The 16,375-nt window shown below is 41.1% G+C and overlaps 1 protein-coding gene across 6 annotated transcripts in view; it reads right to left on the bottom strand.

Moving 5' to 3' along the window:
* Positions 1 to 16,375, bottom strand: part of TMEM108 (transmembrane protein 108) — a 325,972-nt gene that overhangs the window by 188,774 nt on the left and 120,823 nt on the right. For 2 of the 6 annotated variants that reach the window (XM_070238159.1, XM_070238158.1), the window contains exon 3: positions 6,341 to 6,430. The exons of the other annotated variants lie outside the window; for them this stretch is intronic. The gene's annotated coding sequence lies outside the window, so the exon portion shown is untranslated. The remainder of the gene's footprint in view (positions 1 to 6,340; positions 6,431 to 16,375) is intronic. 6 annotated transcript variants of the gene reach the window in all.

Here is a 16,375-nt window from a genome sequence, read left to right as displayed (position 1 = left end):
CATGATGTAATCTATACAGAATGCAAAACATATTACGATGTACATGAAAAAATTAATTAATTAAAAAAAAAAAGAAACATTGCTTGCCCCCTTGTTTCTCAAAACTCCCTGGAGTCCTGGGGTATGGTGGAAAGTGGCCTCTCTAAGCAAGAAATTTCCTTGAAGTGTTCTGTTTTGTCTTTAAAAACTACACACATTTTGTTTTATATTCTCTAATATGTACATATCACTTTAATACAAAAATAATTTCTACATTATTTACCATCAATAAAACTTGTTTACATTATTTTGTCCCCAACATCCTCAAGTAAAATTGTTATTTTCTGAAAGCAAATCGCATTTATCAGTTTATCCTATAGCTTTGCTAACTTCTTCATGCACCTCATAAGTGTGGACAGACTACAATGCAGAGGCACAGATTAATGGAAAACCAGCTATCACCATCACCATCTATCTGGTGGTGAATTATCTAGATGTCAGAGAGAGGAGAAAGCCAGAATCAAGGACCTCAGGCTCACAAATGAGTAAAATAGTGAAAAAAAATCACCTGATGACCAACTCACCTCACAGAGCTGCATCTTGCTAATAACACCCCTTACTTGTAGTCACCTAATCTTCCTCACTTAGCTAAATGTTAGGAACATAGACAGGGTGATATGAGGTTTAACTGCAGATTATCTGGGGGTAGACAGATCAGTCTGAAGACTAATCATGCCCAAAAGGTAAGCATAGATAATGCTTTTGTCAAAAAACAAAATCATCATGGATTAAGAAGATGAGGTATATATCTACCATGGAATACTCCTCAGCCAGAAAAAAAGACAAAATCATCCCATTTGCAACAACATGGATGCACCTGGAGGGAATTATGCTAAGTGAAATAAGACAGACTGAGAAAGACAAACACCACATGATTTCACTCATATGTGGAATATAAACAAGCACGTGGACAAAGAAAACAATTCAGTGGTTACCAGGGGAAGGGGGGTGAGGGGTGGAAACGGGGTGAAGGGGAGCACCTATGTGGTGACAGACAAGCAATAATGTACACCCAAAATTTCACAATGATGTAAACTATTATGAACTCAAATTAAAAAAATCATCACAATTCACCATGAGTATCTCTATCTTTGAATATGTCTATTATGGGAAATATGTATTAACAATAGATATGATCTCTCATCATATCTTGGGGATATTGCTCTTTGTTCACACACACAAAAATCCAGCAGTATACTTTAACAGACTTTGATTTTTTAAAAACTCTGTGATTTTAGTATTTTGACCACTGTTTTGTTGAGGAAGTAAAATGATGTTTAGTTGTGTGCACACCATCAATACCTAAATTTATGCTTTTTTTGCATGATGTTTTAGAGTGTTGACGTGTTTCATATATTGGATACATTTTGAACTGAATATGTTTATAATTAAAGTTTTGGTACCATATTTTGACTGGTTTTGGTTTAACCATGCTTGAAATTACCCATGATCTTTCCTCTCCCACTTACACCTTAGTTAACTGACAGCTGGGAGATCCTGGAGTCTAGAGAAGGGTTTTCAATAGGCAGTATCTTAGAAACTTCAATTTGTTTGTTTAACTAAGCAGAAATGGAACAGTGGCCTAAAACATTTAGGTGGCCTTGATTGTCTTTTTTTAATACAACATAGTCCTGTATACGCATTGGTGGACAGTGTGAACATCAGTTTTTCTCTAGAAGTCATAAACGGAGATAAAAATGCTTAGTTTGGAACTCTTTTAAAAAAAATCTCCCAGGGAGCACATATTACCAATCTTCACAAGTGGACGGAAAATAACATTGTCACCTCTTACCATGAAATTTTAAGGAAAACGTTATTTTAATAAAAATGAGAATGCTGTGGTGTAAAAGTTAGCCCTCTCTCCATGTCTCCCCACTGTTAAGATCAGAGCAGTGCTGAAATAATGAATGCATTGTTAATGAATCCAAAAAAATAAAAACGCTAGTTTTTATTTATCTGACCCTGCCCTTGTTTCCAGTACATCTGCCTGAGATGGCCTGTTGTTATTCAACCAGCTAATCACGTCTTTTGTTCGCATCACTGTTTTTTCACTCCCGGGGCTAATCTCCACAGCCATCTGGTATCTGGTAGATAATTGCCTCTTCCAAATCCCAGGAGGCTGGGAGGCAGCTCAGGGGAAACTGGATACTTCCCTCCCAGGTGGGGCCAAGACAGAGGGAAGTTTAGAGTGATAATTTTCAACTGGAGTCCACATTTTGCCCCACATTACAATAAACGTGGAATTTATATGGGAAATGATAATTCTGATAACACTCTTTAGCATGACTTAGTCTAGAATCTGCGTCCACTTTCCTGGGCAGCTTCCCAAGTCAGCATCTCCAGGGGTGAGGCTCAGAAAGCTGTAGCGTTCACAAGCTCCCTCAGGTGATTCCAATGTACAGTCCAGACACTGCGGATAAAACAGTGAACAGCGCACAGTCTCTTTCCTGCACTGATAATATTTTAGGTTTATGTTTATAATCATTATTTTCCTGAGAATAAAAGAAATACATGCTTTCTGCAGAAAGCATGGAAAAATCTAAAGATAAGCCCAGAACCACACCATCCAATGATAACCATAGTTAATATTCTCTATATATCTGCAAATACTTTTTTCCAAAAAACATTATATGTACAAGACAGTCTAGAGTCTTTTTTTTTCCCCAATTACCAATATGTCATGAAGAGTTTTTAAAGGGACATCATCTTTCTATTGATCTGTAAACTCTCTTTATAGTTAATGGTTTTAAAATGCTCTCCTCACCCACTTTGAGTCATCCAATGTGTACCGCATCTAAGTCTGCCCAGGCCTCATCTCCTCTTGGTATTTACTCTCTCAGGAGGATCCACGGGCTGTCTTTTGGGCTCCTATGATCAAAGCAGCCGTCACAAAGTCTCCCATCTCCATGACGGGGTGATCTGAAGACGGCCCGCAATCCTGAAGCCACCCTGCTCTGCTGCTTCGGGCCTTTCAGGAGTGACATGGAAACACGCTTTGTCAACAGAGCTTGTTCTGCGCAGGCCTGCAGTCTTCCCAGGTGTTCAGTGAGAACACAGAAAAACGGCTTTGAAGAGAATCAAGTGGAATTTCACGAAATTTACTTTTAATAAACACCTCATATCCCTCATAAAATGGCAGTAGTGTTTTTACATTTTGCTACCGTATGGGTACAAATGCATAAAAAAATCTTTTCCAACAGGATAATGTGCATCCCCCATCTACATTGTTATGTACTTTTTCAGTATGGTACATATTGGTGCCCTAGTTGGATACATTCATACTCTCTCATGTGGACTCTAAAAAATATTTGTTACTAATGTTATTTTCAGTAGAAATAATACTTGTGTTGTGAACACTTAAAGTTAACAGAAGAAGTGATTCTCACAATGCTAACATAGCCAGGGTTGTCACACACAGTTGTAAAACCTTGTCCCATTCACAACTGTATCAGCAATGCCAAGCATGGTGCCTGGGACACAGCACAGTATCAGGTTAAAGGTTTTGACTACGTGATGTGGCCAGTAAGTTGGCAGAGTGAGGATGCTCCCAAACCCAGGAATCTCACTACAAGTTCAGTGTTCCTTCCACTATATCACACTGCCTCCTGCTGGCCTCTTACGTCCCAATACAAAGCTTTTCATTCATTTTCACCAACGACAGGCTACTGGGTCTTTACTGTTCAGCTCAGGGACTCCCCTTGTTCAAGGTGTCAAGCTTTCCAGACATGGTTCATGAGACTGGCTGGGTTAAAAACTGTGTTAAATCATTGGTGTCCTCCATTACCAGAAGACCTAGCCTTTAGAGGAGCCAAGAAACTCTCCACGGTCTTAGGTCAAGTCTGGGAGAAATCCTGGCTCCCATCAACCTTGCTATGACTTGGCACTAGGTCTTGTCTGCTGAGATTAATAAAATTATCCTTTCCATATAGTAGAAAAAGCCACTAAATATAGTTCATGCCAAGGCAGGCACATAAAGATGACTGTCATGGCTGCTCTGTAAATTAATCTGATTTAAGAGAACAACTCTAAGGCAAGAAACAGGAAAGGAGCATTAAGAAAAGATAGTTAATCAATCTGTGTATCTCTGATGGGAAGTTACAAGATGGAACTTAGGTATAGGTAATAAGAAATAGGCAAAATCCTACTTTGGAATAGCGAGAAAACTTAAAATCAGGAACTGGAGACTGAAACACGTAGCTGTCAGAGAACAAATCCCTGGTGCGGGACAAACAGGGGCCTTCGTCAGCAGCTGGAGCTTGGGAAACCCAGTGGCCAGTGCCGATTTGACACAGAGGGAAGAGAAAGGGAAGAATAGAGGAGCACATTCCATCCAGTGGCAAAATTCCTCAAAGACTCACAGATCCAGACCATGGAGCATCGCCTCTCAGGGAGGCAAAGGGTGGAAACATCCTCCCTCTCATAGCCGTCAAGGCTGCAGCTGTCGTTCCTTTTAATCTGATTTTTCTGGTGTAGAAAGATTTGGGGGATCAGAGGAGGCAGCAGTGTGAGCTCCAGAACGACTGTCCCCAGGGCGGAGTCTCTGAGGGCCTGGCTAGGGCAAACAGAAACACCCTCTCCTTCCTCCACACCTCCACTGTTGACCACAACAGCCATTACCACTTGCTATTTTCTGCTCTCCTTATCCCACCCTCCTTGATTCCTGGAGTGTATGAGGAATATCAGGGCAATTTCCTTCTCATTGGCATAAGCTGGGCTGTGAAACACTGTGTCATCCCAGGGGATCATGTTCCCATACCTCTCCCGACTGTTGCCTTCCACATCGTCCTGACTCTTCCCCACTGGATGGAACAGATAATGGCCATTTTACGTCTCAGTTTACTCTAAGAGGATGGGCAGGAGGAAAAGGAAAGCAAGGCAGGAAGCCAGTAGCCCTTCTCAGAAAAAGGGTTCCCTGACCTCTGCCTTCTGAGTCTTTCTGCCCCATGAATATTTATGTCTAACTCCTTCCCCTGGCACTCTCTGGGGGATGGCAGCTGAGAGGCTGTGGCAGGTAGAAACGGGAGAACTGACAGGCACACGATTAGAAAGCAGGCAACAGCCGTCAGTCCTAGGTTCACTGGATGCAGACCACCGACCAAAATCTAGGTGGGGTGGGAGAAAACCCCAGCCCCAGATGTTACTCTAATGCCCACATTACCTGTGGAAACCACATTCCCAGCAAACTGTTTCACAAGCTGCCAGAAACAGACAGAATGCAGCTGGGAGCTCTGAGCTGTGCTACTCTGCAAAAATCATTTAACTGCATACAAATGATAGCTATTATACAGCAGGGATCCCCCAGGGAAATAATTTCTATTCCCAACTCCTCTTATAACCTGATGAGTCAGTTGAGGTCAGCTGGTTGGAGCAGTGTGCTAACGAAGCCAAGGACTCAGGAAAGCTGCTTTGGCAGACCTGGTGATTTTGCAGAGCAAAGCCCTGCTTCCCCCAGACCACATCCTGTAATCTTAAGGGTCTGTCTTGCAAACGTGTGTTGCACATAAGGGAGCCTTACAGAGAGCACTGATGGCTCCAGAAGCCAGAACCCAATACTGGAGAAAAGAGTCAGGGATAAAATGTGATCCAACCCTCATTTTAGGAATCAGTCACTGTTATGACTGTGTAGTGAGGTCACTCTTCATCTTGGTCTGCTTACATCAGGTTGGATGGTATCACATTCTTTTCTCTGCCTCTGACAGTTCCCCTTCCCTTTTAGGTTTGGTTTCTAATCCACAGTACCTAAAAACAAAATAATAAAGCAAGCTATAACTACATCTAATCAGAGTCAATAAGGTTCCAAGTGAGGAGGAGCTTTAGAAAGCAGACATCTTTGTAGCAGGGTACCAAGAATAAAGAGATTTACGTTCTGTGTATTTGGTTCCTAACAAGAAGTTCGTAGGATTCAGTGCTCTTCAAGTAGAGCTATTTAGCACGTTCTTTCTTAGATACCATTCAGTTTAGAATTCACTAAAATCTTTATTCAGTTTCCCTTTTTTGCCGTATGGGTAGCAGGTACAAAACTGTTAACCTGTGAGTATCCCAGGTGTCACCTCCACCCCAGGTTCCAAGTGCGCCTGCTTGACTCCTGACTCTGTTATGCTGATTCAGAAAATGGGGCCAAGACCAGGAGGTGCTCAGCCATGCTACAGGTTTTGGAGAAGAGTTCTTTGGTTGGGAGCAGGGAGACAGGAAGACAAAATTGGTAGACTGGCTGCCATGAATGTTGGGTATCACGAACAACAGAGATGGTGAGACAGGATTTTAACAAGTTTTGTTATAGGTGAAAATTATACTCTCCCACCTTGGGCATTTTCTTGAGGGAGTGAATGAAGATTTTAGTTGCCTTCAGTCATATTTTTCTGCTGGACAGCTGTTCCTCTTGAACATGTCACTGCACAGAATCAGGAACAAATGGAACCCCAGTTATATTAAGGCTTTACATTTTGTTTTTCTCTAATATAATTAATAATAGCTAACATTTACTGAGCACTTACCATGTGTCATTCATTCATTCAATAAATATTAACTGAACACCTAATATCTTCTAGGCACTGGGGAAACAACAAAGAAGAGGACACGAAAGGTTCCTGTCTTCATGAAGATTACTTTTTCATGGCAGCAGAGAGAGAATGAGCAAATAAATAAACAGGAGACATAAAGAGTGGTGGGTGGCTACTTCAGACCAGGCAATTCTCTTTGATCTGAATGGACATTTTTCTAAATAAGACATACAGATGGCCAACAGATATATGAAAAGATGCTCAACATTGCTAATCATCAGGGAAATGCAAATCAAAACCAACATGAAATTATCGCCTCACACCTGTTAGAATGGTTATTATCAAAAAGAGAAGAGGGGGCCGGCTCCGTGGCCGAGTGGTTAAGTTCGCACGCTCTGCTGCGGCGGCCCAAGGTTTGGATCCTGGGTGCGGACATGGCACCGCTCATCAGGCCACGTTGACGCGGCATCCCACATCCCACAACTAGAAGGACCTGCAACTAAGATATACAACTGTGTACAGGGGGGGTTGGGGAGATAAAGCAGAAAAACAAAAAAAGATTGGCAACAGTTCTTAGCCCAGGTGCCAATCCTTAAAAAAAAAAAAAAGGAAGATTGGGAACAGTTGTTAGCCCAGGTGCCAATCTTTAAAAAAAAAAAAAAAGACAAGAAATAACAAGTGTTGGTAAAGATGTGGAGAAAAGGTCATCCTTGTGCACTGTTGGTAGGAATGTAAATTGGTGCAGCAACTATGAAAAACAGCATGGAGGTTCCCCCAAAAATTAAAAATAGAACTACCGTATGATTCCACTTCTGAGTATTTATCCAAAGAAAACGAAAACACTAACTCAAAAACATACATGCACCCCCAGGTTCACTGCAGCATTATTTATAACAGTCAAGATATGGAAACAACCTAAATGTCCACTGATGGATGAATGGATAAAGAAAACGTGGTGTGTGTGTATGTGTGTGTGTATATATATATATATATATATATATATATAATTATTCAGCCATAAAAAAGAATGAAATCTTGCCATTTTCAACAACACAGAGAACCTTGGGGGCATTATGCTAAGGGAAATAAGTCAGAAAGACAAATACTGTATGATCTCTCTTATATGTGGAATCTAAAACAAAAAGCAAAAAACATAAAACAAACAAACAAAAAAAACCTCATAGATACAGAGAACAGATTGGTAGTTGCCAGAGATGGAGTGTGTAAGGTGTGTGACGTGTGTGAACAGAGCCAAACGATACAAACTTCCAGTTATAAAATAAGTCATGGAGATGTAATGCACAGCATGGTAACTATAGTTAATAGTACTTATTGCATATCTGAAAGTTGCTGAGAGAGTGAATCTTAAAAGTTCTTATCACAAGGAAAATACCCTGTAACTATATATGATGATGGATGTTAACTTGACCTATGGTGGTGATCATTTCATAATAGATACAAATATCAAATCATTATGTTGTACACCTGAAACTAATATAATGTTGTATGTTAACTACATCTCAATAATAAAAAAAAAAATGTCTCTTTGAGGATGTTAAGCTGGGATCTGATGGTGTGAGGAAACTAGTCATGTGACGATCCGTGGACAAGCATTCCAGGAAGCAGAAACAGCTTGTACATAACTGCCAATGTCGGCAGGTACTTGGAGTGTTAAAAAAGGAATGAGGACAGTGTGGTTCAATCAAAAGGACAAGACTGTACAAAATGACATCCAAGATGGAGGCAGGGACCAGACCCTGCAGGGCTATGCAGCCTCAGGTGAGGAGCTTGGGTTTTATTCGCTGTGCCAAAATTGAGAAGTCAATGGAGGATTTTAAGCAAGGAAGCGACAAGATATAATTTTTGTTTTTAAAAGATCACATTGGCTTTTATATAGAAAATAGCTTTTGGGGGACAGGGTGCAAGCAGGAAGGCCAGTTAAGGGGCTTAGGTGACAATGTAGCCTTAATGTCAGATGCTATGCTTAGCATGCACAGTGTTCGCTAAATCCTCAGTCCCCCAAAGAGGTTTATGCAATTACACAAGGACTGGGGCTTGGCATAAGGACAGAGCCAGACTGACCCAGATACATAAGAAGTGGGGCTGTATGGCTGGGCTGAGTAACTTGCAAAGAGTAGACCAAGTCCTCAAAGTCAAGAGGTTTGAAGGCATGGCCAGGTTAGCAGTGACAGCAAGGTGTGGTCAACTGATTAGACTCACTTTGCGAGAAGTCCATCAGAGTTTTTCTGTAAATGGAAAGCAGTCAAAGGTGGCAGCCCAAGGCAGTCAGCCTAGCCATGTTCTAATTAAAGGGACCTAGCCCCAGGGTCCAGGGCTAAAATATTCTTAACCCATGCCTGAAAGCACAGCGTTCAAACTCTTTGGAACAAGTCCTAAGGCTCAGAGACTTCTAGGAACTCAGTATGGAAACTCAGCCTTGTTTTGTTTTTGATGGCAGAACAGAGTACCCAATGGAAGCCCTTTTCTCAACTGCCTTCCTGAAACTTCTTTTCCCATGACAAAGACCTAAAACCTACAGTTAATGCCGTAGTACAGCTTCTAGGTACATTCTCCTTTCATCCTTTCCGTTTTCACAAAAATCTCAGCTTCCTACTGAGGTTGATGTTTAAATGTTAAATGAGTGACACCAACTAAATGTGAACAAAAGCTAATTACTGAGGTAGCCAAGTCTACTATGTTTAATTAGATGTTGAGGAAAGTTACCATCTTCCCCAAGTCACAAAGCTGGAAGTACCTATTAAGTTTGTTTGCTTATTTCTTTTCTCTCTCTCCTTCCATCCCTCCCTCTTTTCTCTCCCCGTCCTTTCCCTTCTCCATCCTTTCGATCTAGAATTCCAGATATTATACCTGTTTAAACGGATGTACAGTAATGGGGGGGGGTTGGGTAAATTCAGAGGTTTACCTCGCAATCTAATTTTGTTCACAGATAAGCAAGTTAAGCTAAACTATAACAGAGGTTAAAAAAATTCGAGCAAATGATATCTGTCAACCTTCAACCACTTCAACTAACATTTGTTCCCTTCTGCAACAAGCAGAAATTGGAAATGAAGGAGCAGAAGAGAACGCAGGGCTGAGCAGGCCAGAGATCAGGGCTGTAGCTCTCACAATGACTTGTGAGAACTTGAGGAAACCTCTTGAGCTCGCTAGACCTTTGTTTCTGCAAGACAGGGTGCTCCCTAAATTCAATTCTAGCCTTAAAAAGGATCTGAGTATTCTTTCAAAGTATTTATTGCAAAGTCAAAGAACATCTGAATGGAGAGTACAGAAGACAGATGATTTCATGTATCATACATGGAGCTATATCTGTTTAAGCTTTAGGTTTCTAACAGAGGTCCTTTGCATTATATCACAAAGCTGGACAGTGGGGGAGGGGAGATCTGGAATGCTACCTGACTTAAAGCTGCTCATTCTTTTCTCCCGCGTCCACAGGCACTGCAAGATGGTCGGTAACTACAACCTTTCACCATCTAAGTGCCAAGGATTTGGATAATGAAAGTGAAAAGATACTAAACCATTAAGCAAAATGCTTTCTTGTTTGCTAAGACTGCAGAAACAATCTAGCATGAAAATGGAGTTTTGTTTGAGACCCAAGTCCAACTCTTCAGGTGTGGCTATGGTTTGAGAACTGGAACCACACACAATCTCGCGTCCGAACCCACTAACCAAGCAAACACAGTTGTTGTTTCCTCATGATTCCATTGAATGGTATCAGTTTCTCTACTCCCACCAGCTCCACTTTCCAGAACCAGCTTCTCCTTCCTCATGGAGTGCTGGGAACTCCTGAGCCCAGGCAGCCATCACTGTGATCTCCCTGCACGTTAGACATTTACCAGGTGGAGGACTTTAACCTGAAGCTGAGTGACCTACCTGAGCTGAAGAGGGCCCCAAGGCAAGCCCACCTGTCCTGGAGGATGCCTTCTGCCTCAGGTTGGCCAGAAAGCAGCCAGCCCCCCTCATCAGCACACCACAGGACATCATGGAGTTCTTGACAGCTATCAATAAGGAAGGTGACTGTGCATCAGGAGTTGTCTGTCTGATTCCTGGTTCTCCCCATGCTTTCTTACTTGTAGTGATATCAGGAGCAAAACCATTACATTCTCTCTGTATCTTCGTGGGATCCTCTTAAAATAGAACAAAACGGAGACTTCACAAAGATTGAGGAAGAATTCAGAAAAAAATGAAAAGTGGGAGCAGAACAAAAGGGTACAGAGTAGCAGTTAAAGGAAAGAGGCCTTAGAGCCACACTGCCTGGGTCTGAATCCCAGCTCTGTCACTATTTGCAGCATGACCTCGGGTAAGTTATTTAACCTGTGACTCAGTTTCATCATCATAAAATGGGGATAACAACAGTACCCACTCATAGGGTTGTTGGGAGACTTAAGTAAGTTAACGAGAACATGTGGAATGGTCTCTAGCCCAGAGTTAGAGCTTTGTAAGTGTTAATTATCACCATGTCGTCACCATCATCATTGTGGGTTTCTTAAAACTGAATGTAAACTTGTGGTTCTACTCTTGGAAAAGAATTATACCAGATATATGCCAAGTAAAGTACAAGAACCCTCAAAGATTAAGTAGTCAAAGGGGTGGATCCCCTTGAGCAGATGGAGGAAAATAAAATAACCATTTAGAGGACGGATAAATGCAGCCAAGGAGAACTGAGAGAACTTGCATGAGTGCATAAACGCTTTAAAATATCTAAATGCCAGGAAAACGGACTGTGGGGATTTACCTAACTTAATTAAGAAAACTAGAATAAAAACTAATTTACAGGTGGAAAACCACAAAAGACGTCATAGTGATGAGTTCCTACTCATAATTGTCAACCGGTACTATCAGTGACATGTGGAGCACCTGGTTTAAATAGAACAAAATCATAGAGGACTATCTATCAGAAACAGTGGGATGTCACAAGTGAAGATCTGGGGAGAAAATGAATGCAATCTGGGGAGAAATGAATTTTCTCCTTGTGTTTATGGAAAGCTGGCATTTTTGTTGTCCTTTTCCAGGTAATTCATCGCATGCTCCCACAGATACAACATGACTGTAACGTTCTCCTTGTATGGGAAAGGCTGGTGGATTTTATAGCCTGGTAAACACATCTATGGGCTGAGCTCTACTCAGCTGTGTTAGTCAACTTTTCACAAGCCTTGATTAGCTGGTTGACATTAGCCAGCTGTGGGAAAGGTCAACAGGAGAGAGTAATCAGGGACACTAGCCCTGGGAGAGCATCTCTCACAACTGCCTATTTACTGAATTAATTCTCCTGCCCCTCATTCTTGAGACACTCAGTTCTCCAATTATTACTGGAAGAGGGACAGTGCTCTCTCTCATTTCCTTCCACGCATGCTGCACATACTTGGGCTTAGGAAGCGGTGGCTTGCCAACAAGCACCAACAACAGCTCACCAAGCATGGCTGAACTATGGACAATTTCTCTATTAATTCTTCAGCATTTTTTAATTACCTATGAAAAATGTGTCACTTTTTTGATGTTAAAAAAACCTAAAAATTCTGCTTCCTTAGGCCAACCTACTTCACATCTAACTAATCTCTAAGATACAAGGTACAACAGACATAAATATGGAGAACAGAACTCAACTTAGTTTTTTGCATTTGTTTTTGTTTTAATCTATAAAGAGAGTTGACAAGACTCACAGGATTGTTGAAAGGATTAAAGGAGATAACCCATTTGAAAATGACTACTCCAGTACCTGGCATGTGGTACACAGGATTTGCTCCCAAAAGATGGGTTAATCTGTTCAGTCTAAAGAGACTAAATACTCAAAAGGCCCATGTCACTGCCTCTAGTGCTGGCACCAACTGGCCTTCCAACAGACCCATACCACCCAAGGATGAGCTAATCATCGACCCAAGGACAGAGGGGACCTCATTTACCAACTCACATGCACCTAGAGAAAGCTATATTCCATGGGCCACATTTGAATCCCCATTCTAATCGATGGCTCAGACCCTCAGGATTAGTGACTACAATACTGGATGCTTATACTTTATTCTTTAATGCAGAAGAAAGTTCAAAACAAGTAGGTCTGTCTTAAGCATCATCCAAGAGGATTTGTCATCCTGGAGTTTTTAAAAGTATTCTTATTCAAAATGCCATTCCTCGCATGGCTCTCAAGCACATGCCTATGTTCATATGGTCTAAAATGGGTCCAATTTTCTCTACGTGAGAAAAGTATGTTGAGTAGAGTAAGAACTTGAAACCTGAGTAAGAGTTTATTTTGCCTAAAATAAAACCCAGGTGTTATTTTGTTGTAATAGCTACAGACTACGTTTTTTTAAAAGAAATATATACAATAAAGGTAACGTCGTTATTTTTCAACCACTCTTCCAAATATTGTTATGACCAAATAGAAATTTTGTCCTGACCAATAACTTTTTCCTTCAAATTAAGTTCATTTTGAAAAATAGAAATAGACAGAAAAGCCCAGTTCTATTCTTAGTTTGTAGATACCTAAAACCTGAACATACAGGGACTCAAGTAATATTAAGGATGAATGATACACATTCTAGTCAGAGTGTGCTAGGAGTTTACGGTGCAGTGACAAACAACCCCAAATCTTATTACTTAACATGACAGAGATTTATTTCTTGTTCATACTCTATGTTCAATATTGGTCGGCTGGGGGCTTTGCTCATCATGGCCACTCAAAGGACTGCAGGCTGATTAAGGCCCAACAATGTGTTCACAAACACAGTGTCAGAGCAAGAAGGGGGAAAGTAATGAATCACACACAGACTGTTACAGCTTCCACCTGGAAGTGACAAATGTCCACTTGGGCTCACACTTCATTGGCCGGAGTAAGTTACATGGACATATCTAAATTCAAAGAGGGTAAGGCAATATAATTCCACCAAATGTCTGGAAGGCACCGAGCTGGACATTTCAGTGAACATCATTAACTGCTCTCTCAAATGACAACATTATCTAAGAACTTTGCGAAGCTCTTTCACATTCATTATCTCATTTGATTTCTACTCTACCCTTACAGCTTGGGTTCTATCAGCATCCTATGTACAAATGAAATAACCAAAGCTCGGAGAGATTCAGTGACTTACAGAAATAGTTTTTGGAACTCCAAATCCTAATCTTTTAGTTAAAAAGCTATTGAGGTAAAATCTTTGGACCCATAATTTACAGTACCTTCCAATTTGCTGTTTATTTGTGCTATTCATTAAACACATTATCTGACATTACTCATCTCATGTATATTATACATGTACTGTATCTCTAAATTACGTGTTTCCTGAGGACACAGTCATATAGTTCTTTGCGTTCTCCACAGCGTCTCAGCCACTTGAGAATCATAAAAGGCAGTATGTTTCTAAGTGTGTCCTAGTTGACTTGTAAAACACCTACAGAATCACAATTTTCTGAACACCAAGGCAGTGCTTTGAACATCTCAGGAGAAAGATGCCAACCAGATAAATTAAGGCAACTACGTACTTTACTGTTAGGGAGAACTTATGGCTGCTGCATTTGGAGATGTCCTCCAGATGCCACCTGCCTTTACAGTACAAGGTTTCACAGGTGTGAGACTTGACACGCATGTGCCTTTTTTCATCATATCAAATTACACCACGCATTACTGACACTGCATCATTCTTCCAACAGCTTCTACAGATTTGCACAAATTTCCGTTTGCCTTTATTTCGACACAAAGTTCCTCTTTGTGAATTCACTAAAAGTAATTTTGCCATCATAATGTTATTTCCATAGATCCCCACAGGCAGAATTCCTTCTGAAAACACTGGAATGAATGCAGTGCTCTTGCATACGGGGCAAGATTGGAAGAATCAAAAACCAAGTGCTTCATTAGCACCGAGTCTGAATAAAAGCAGAGGTGACAACGGCAAAAGCAGTTCTCCAATAACTAGTCTAATCTTCCTTAATACAACCACATTCTGAAACTCACCCAAGACATGTGAAGGGAAAATGGAGGCACTATGGGCAATTAGACCAGAGCAGTTTCTGGGCAGACATGACTCAGCATGTCTGCTGCAGACAGCGCATGTGCCAAACCGTGTATGCAAACATATCTTATGTAACCTGCACTGGCTGTGTGCCACTTTTGTGTAAAAGTCATATAAAAGCAGCCACAGGAGAAGCCATGGGGCTCCCTCCCCGCTGCCAGCTGAAGAGAATAAAGCATGTCTACACTGGCCATCGGCTCCGCACATCTTTTTTCAACTCCCTGAGCCCCGTGGTCCAGTCCTCGGCGGTTCCCTTTCTGCACACAACATGCTACTTAACTCTCCTCAATTTCCTCACTTGTAAAAGTGGGATAATAACGGTACTTATTTCATAGAGTTGTGGGGATTAAATGAGATGATGCAAAAAACACTTAGAATATGCTTAATACATGGTAGGCAGTCACTAAATGTTAGTTATTACTTTCCTTTGAATTGCTTCCACTTGAGCTAGCTGAGCTTGGATATTAACATATGATTAAATATTAGGGCTGGAAGGGACTTTGGAATCCAACTGCTCCAGAGAAATTCAAGGGATCTGCCTGGGATCACAGTTTATGATGGAGCCAAGATGGGATCTAGGTCTCCTGATTGTAATTTTATGTGTAGTAGGAACACCTTGTTTAGAATGGTGTTTGACACAATACAGAAGCTGTCTACTTGATTCTGCATGAAACAAAGTTGATTTACTTTGGTTAGTTTTCATTTCTTCTGAAAATCTATCCATTTAAGTACACAGAACACAACACAACGCCCATCACTGTTAAATTCTGTCCTGAATACAAAAGGAAGCAAGCCCAAATATTAAATCAAAGCTCTTTGCAGCCTAGAGGTAGGACTCCAGTCTGAAATTAGTTCTATTTTGCTCACCAGCTTAATGATATTGTCAGTTGTTTTTTAATTAAGTTGCCCTTAACTGCTACACTACACTAATTTTAAGAGCTAACGGACACACTTGCTGTGTTCCAATGTACTTTATAGAGAAATAACTTGAATTGGTTCTCTTTTAAAAGGTTTAGATAAGGGCATTTCAGAAAACAGCTTAAAAGTGTTTTTCCAGGTAATGAGAGCAGAAATTCCTGCAAGTTTCCAGGCTCTGACAGTTAAATTCTCATTCCTCCAAAGTAAGCCACTGAATTTCTTTGTCTGTGAAATAGAAATCATGACCCTTGTAACCCAGGGGGGATATAGAGGAGCCATGTGACAAGGGCATTACTCAAATAGATGGTGGCAATTTCCAAAACAACCGCAAAGGTGAATGTCCTCTTTTTATTCTCTTTCCAGAATCAAATCAGCATTCAGAGAGCAGGTGTGCCATCCTAGCTTCTCTTCTGCCCCTATAAAGATTCACCCGAGACACCTCTTAACCAAAATAGATGAAGCGAACCAAAGTCAGCATGTTGCCATAACATTGAGAAACAAAAGAGACATTGCCTCCTTCTGGGGAGACATTGCCTGATTGAAACAGTAATGCGAATTCCCAGCAGACCAATTGTTTGCACAGAATCTGTTATTGCTGTTCCTTAGCAACCAATGCTGTTCTTCAAAGGCACTGTGAATGGAGAGCCAAGTCCCTTCTTCTGTCTCTTGTATCTGAAGTGTGACTTGAGAGTGATTAAAATGAATGCTCTACTGGCATCTTGGACGTACTCACGCAACTAACAAAGCTTGCCCATGGAGTTGAGAAGTCAGATGCTGTTTCGGGCAATGGAAGTCTCCAACAACCAAGTACATTATCACTGTTTGTGCAGGTCAACTCAGATGCATACGATAGCATCTGGTCTACTCTGGTGGGCATCTACCACGACATTCAACTCCCCATTCTCT

This window comes from Equus caballus, chromosome 16 (genome assembly GCF_041296265.1).
Source record: "Equus caballus isolate H_3958 breed thoroughbred chromosome 16, TB-T2T, whole genome shotgun sequence".
NCBI lineage: Eukaryota > Metazoa > Chordata > Mammalia > Perissodactyla > Equidae > Equus > Equus caballus.
The sequence above is the reverse complement of the archived record's forward strand: the minus strand, read 5'-3'. Positions and strand labels throughout refer to the sequence as shown.